The sequence below is a fragment of the Diceros bicornis genome, unplaced genomic scaffold (genome assembly GCF_020826845.1).
Source record: "Diceros bicornis minor isolate mBicDic1 unplaced genomic scaffold, mDicBic1.mat.cur scaffold_1082_ctg1, whole genome shotgun sequence".
Lineage (NCBI taxonomy): Eukaryota > Metazoa > Chordata > Mammalia > Perissodactyla > Rhinocerotidae > Diceros > Diceros bicornis.
Window position 1 is genome coordinate 17,501 of NW_026691014.1, and position 5,560 is coordinate 23,060.

Consider the following 5,560-nt stretch of genomic DNA (forward strand, 5'->3'; position numbering starts at 1 on the left):
CGCACGCCAGGGACCGCGACGAAGGGCAGCGGGCACGCAGGGAGGCGGCCTGGGGAAGGCCTCGGGCGCGGACGGGCCACCAGGAAAACAGGCACGGGATCCCACCGCCACCGACACTCGGAGGCGGTCCCGTGACGCCCGTGACGCCGGCCGGCCTCGGCCACCCTTGCGCCTCCCTCGGCTCGGCCCCACCGCCGGGGCCCCTGCGAGACGCCCCCACCGCGGGAGCCGTCCCTTCCGCCCACCCCGTCCATCCGCCTGGCCCGCTCCGGGGCTCGCGCCCCCGAGGGAACACACGCCCGGGGCGCGGTACCCCGGACCGTGCCCGCACACCACCACCGGCTGCGGCTCGTCACGGGAGCGGGCGGAGAGCTAGCCGCTCCCCGCGGGAGAGCGGGCGGCGCCCGGACGGGGCTCTTGCCCCACACCCCAGGCACGCGGCGGGCGGGCCGCGCGCACGCACACGCGCGGCCCCGCGCCAGACGCCAGACGCCGGACGCCGGCCGGGCGGGACCCTCCCCCGACTCGGTGAGGGGAGGCGCCGGCCGCGGTAGGCAAAGGGCGGCTCTGCCCACACGCAAACGGTGGTCACACCACCGGCTACCACGCGCGGAGAAGGAGGGGCAGCAGCTGGGGGATCCGGGAACCCCAAAGGCACCCTCTCGGATCGCTAGAGAAGGCTTTCTCGCCGAGGGCGCGTCGCACCCACCCATCGTCCCCCGTCGGGACCGCGAGGGCACTCCTGGGTGCCGGGGCTATGCGGGGGTCTGCGGTATGGGTAAGCACGGGGCAAATCCGAGCGTTCGCGGTCAGGGCCACGAGCCCGCGCTTCCACGGGCTCCTCCTCTCGTCTGACATCACGGGGCTCATCAAAGCTTTACGGGGCACCCGCGACGCCTGGAACTCAGAGCTTCCGTCAGGTGAAACCGACAAAGAAGCAGAGAGCCCAAAGGAGGTGCCAGCTAACCGGCACCCCTCGAAAGACAGCCAGCGCCATGCCGCTGGCTCGGCCCGCCGAGATCGCTCAACGCACCCGCGTGCCAGCCCCAGCGACGGAGGACACACGGCGTGCACCCAGCCAGTCAGTCTCCACGCGGCAGGCCGGTGGCACGACGAGGCACCCGCCCCCGCGAGGGGAAACGGGCATGCCTCCCCTACCGACTGGACCCCCGTCTCGCCTCAGACACACCATCGTAGCGGTGACCCGAAGGGGTCGCTGGAAACGGGAAACGACACCACCGCTCGGCCTCAGGCACCTGACGGACGACCTGGAGCGCTCCAGGGGCACCACCAAGGACCGGGCGACACACACCCACACACCCGGGGGAGCGTGTGGTGCGGCGGCGGCACGGCCCACCCCACCTCGGGGAGGCCCACTCGCCAGACGCGGCCGAGAGGCCACGCGGAGTGTCCACTGCGTCACAAAGACCTCGGCCCCACCGACGCCACAAGGCAGAGGGCGGGAGAGCGAGGTCGGGCCGGGTTCCGCACCCCTGCCTTCCACACACCACCGACGGGCGGGGAGGAGAGGCGAGGGGCCCGTGGGCAGAGCGAGAAGAGCGGGCCCGTTTGACACAAACGCCCGTCCCTCGCCTGGCACGGCTTAGGCCCGGCCCAGGAGAGCGCGACATCACCACATCGATCACCACGGCGCGACACGCCTCACGGAGACAACGACAAGAACAGCGGCAGTCACCGAGGGAGAGACTGCCTCAGCCTCACCGCTTCCCCCCCACCCCCGAGTCGTGCAGCAGCGGGCCACGACCCCAGGAGGTGAACGCCTGACACGCGGTGGCGCGGGAGCCCGAGGCGTGGGGTAGTCGCGACCGCACCGGGGTTGCCTGCGGCGGGGAGCGCACCGGGTAGAGGACCCGCGCCACCTCCCCCGCCGCCCTCGGGTGCTGGAGACCGGAGGCGGCACCGCGGATCGGGACACCTGGGACGCACAGGAGCCGGCGCGCAGGCCCAGCCCAGGCGGGCGGGCTCAAGTGGCAGGGGCAGAACCGGGCCTCCACCCCACGGTCACAGCCCGGAGCCCCGCCACGCGCGTCCAGAGGCCCAACGACTCCCAGGCGACAAACGTCCGGAGACAGCGTGTCAGCACCTATCTGGCAGCGAAAAACGACCATTTCGGGCGAAAGAATGGCCGCACCAGGCGACGGGGCCCACCCACGGATCACGGCGGCACCCCTTGGATCACGGGCCCGGTCACCAGGCCCCCGGCACCACCCCATCGCCACCAGCCCCGGAGCCCCCGCGACCATCTGGTCGACCCCGGAAGTGCGGCGGCAGAGGGGGCGCGGGGGCACGCGGGACCCGCGCCCGGCAGGGTACACCCTCGCCGTCTCGCCCTCGAGGGCAGGCGGCCGGTCCATCCTCCTCTCCGGGGCAGGACTTGGGGAAAAAAAAGATTCCTCAGAGGCGCCCCAGGCGACCGGGCCCCACACGGGCAGGCCGGCGTCCGTCCACGTGCCCCCCTACCCCACCCGGGGCTCCACCTGCCTCTCGAGCCGGTCCCCACCTCCGGACCCAGAGGCTTTCGGAAAACTTGGCGATAGAAATCCAGCGCGACGACCCGGACCCACGCGGTCACGTGTCCGGGACGGGGACGCCCTCTCCCCGGCCCACCCTCGAGGGCGGGGGCCGGTCCGCGCTCTCCTCCGGAGCGGGACTTGAAAAACATCCCTCGGAGTCGCCTCCGACGACCGGGCCGCCACCACGGACGGCCCGGGCCGGTCGGTCCCCACCGCCAGAGCGGGACTCGGAAAACGCGGTGAGAAAAGTCGAGTCCGACGACCCGGAGCCACCCGTGCCCGCGGCCGAGCCGCCGCCGTCTCGCCCTCCACGGGCCTCCCCGCAAGGCCCGGGCCGGTCCCCGACCTCCGGAGCGGGGCGCGAGCAAGAAACCGGTGACACGGAGGGCCCGACGACCCGGGCCGCACGGGGGACGCCAGCCGGGCTCGGGAACCCCCCCCCACCTCGCCGGCCCCGGTCGGTCCCCGAGGGTCGCAGTGGCACCGGCGTCTGCTGGTCGACCCGTCCGGGCGGCCCCGCACACCCGCCGGCCTCGAGGAGCGCGGCGACAGCCACCTCCCCACACTCTCCTGCACGTCCAATCTCCGCCCGGCGGACGACGCGCCCGCGCCCCGGCACGACCGGGACCGATCCCGCCACTGCCACCGGCCTCCCGGAACTCCGCCTCGGTCACCGCGGCCAAGTCACCTCCCTTGCCGAGGTCGCCGGAGCTCCGGAGGACAGAAACGATATAAAAGCGGCCGCCAGGTGGCACCGGACAACCGGCGCGAACGTCAGCGGGACGGATCCGGATCCCTGGCCGGCCGGGGCGCGCAGCCGGGCCGCCTGGCGGCCCGACCCCGTCCCGACCCACCCCGGGTCCCATCTCCCGGCCCGGCGCGGCCAGGGGGCATCCGCCTCGGGGCTCCCAGCCGGCACGGCGCGACCCCGGCCGCCGGAGAGGGACTCGGAAAACGTGTGTGTTTCGGGCGCTCGCCCGTGAGGGGACGGGGAACATTCCCTCAGAGACGCCAGCAGGGGCGCCGGGACTGCCGGCACCGGCTGGCTTCCCGGGGTGGCCCCGGGCGCTTCCCGGGCGCTTCCCGGGCTCCCGGGAGGACTCAGGGAAACGCGGCGGGCGGGGCACCGCCAAAACGAAACCGGGCGAGTCGTCAGAGGACGACGACGACAGGGGAACGACGGAGCAACTGTCCGCATCCCGTCACTTCCAACCCGCGACGGCTTCCCAAGGCGGGCAGGCAAAGCCCAGAGGCCGCCGGGGAAACGACGGCGACGCCTGACCGCACGGAGGTTGAAGAGACACGAACGTGTCTCCCTCCGCGCGGGCCGCGACACAGTCCCGAGACAGCGCGCGGGGCTGGGGAGCGTGGGTGCAAATGCACCAGTGGCGACCAGAACATCGATGTCAGCGGTCCTTACCGTCGTGACAAGCGAGCAGACCCACAGAAAGTGGTGGGGGGTGGGGGAAGAGACTTCACAGCCATCCGCTCAACAGATCAGGTTCCAGTACGTCCGTACAAGGCCACGCTGCGAGTGTGTGTGTGTGCGTCTGCACGTGCGTGTGTTTGAGATGAGATACCTGTTGAACTGTTCCCTGAAACTAGAAAACGAAGAAAGGTGTACATCTTTTGCCGGTTAAAAATAATAACATTAATTGTTTCACGAAGAAAGTTGTAGATCTTTTGCCGGTTAAAAATAATAACATTAATTGTTTCACGAAGAAAGTTGTAGATCTTTTGCCGGTTAAAAATAATAACATTAATTGTTTCACAGAACCGGCCAAACCTGCCAAAACTGAATTTTGGCCATCATGCAAAAGCAACCCACGGGAGTAAAAAGATGGCCTCTCCATCAAATGGGAGTAGGGCGACTGAACATCCACAGGCAAGCAAGCAAACACACAAAAGACCCTTGACCGGGCGGGCCTCGTGGCTTAGCGGTTAAGTGTGCGCGCTCCGCTACTGGCGGCCCGGGTTCGGATCCCGGGCGCGCACCGACGCACCGCTTCTCCGGCCATGCTGGGGCCGCATCCCACGTACGGCAACTAGAAGGACGTGCAGCTATGACATACAACTATCCACTGGGGCTTTGGGGGAAAAATAAATAAAGTTATTTTTAAAAAAAACTTTACTTTTTATACGGTCTTTACTGAAAACACCCTTCTTCCTTTTCCTTGAATATGAAGGTGTTTCCCTTATTAATTTTTAGTAGCTTTAGTCACATATACATATTTTTGTGTGTGTGTGAGGAAGATCAGCCCTGAGCTAACATCCATGCCAATCCTCCTCTTTTTGCTGAGGAAGACTGGCCCTGAGCTAACATCCGTGCCCATCTTCCTCCACTTTATGTGGGATGCCGCCACAGCATGGCCTGACAAGCCGTGCGTCGGTGTGCGCCCGGGATCTGAACCCGGGCCGCCAGCAGCGGAGCGGGAGCACTTAACCGCTACGCCACAGGGCCGGCCCCCTAATCACATACATTAATTAGAATTTTTAGGGGACCGCCCAGTGACGTAGCAGTTAAGTTCGCATGCTCCACCTCAGTGGCCCAGGGTTCACTGGTTCGGATCCCGGGCTCAGACACACACACCACTCTTAAAGCCGTGCTGAGGTGGCATCCCACATAGAGTCACTAGAAGAATGGACAAGTATGACATACAACTATCTACTGGGGCTTTGGGGAGAAAAGAAAGGAAAATAGGAGGAAGATTGTTAATAGATGTTAGCTCAGGGCCTCAATATGTGTCACAAACATGTGGAAACTAAACAACGGGCTACTGAACAACTGTTGGATCAATGAGGAAATCACAGGAGAAATCAGAAAACGTTGGGCCAGCCATGACGGCCTAGGGGTTACAGTTTGGTGCACTCCACTTCGGCAACCCAGGTTCGGTTCCCAGGCGTGGAACCACGCCACTCCTTGGTCAGTAGTCATGCCGTGGTGGTGGCTCTCGTAGAAGAACTAGAAGGACTTACAACTAGAATAGACAACTATGTATCAGGGCTTTGGGGAGGAAGTAAATAAA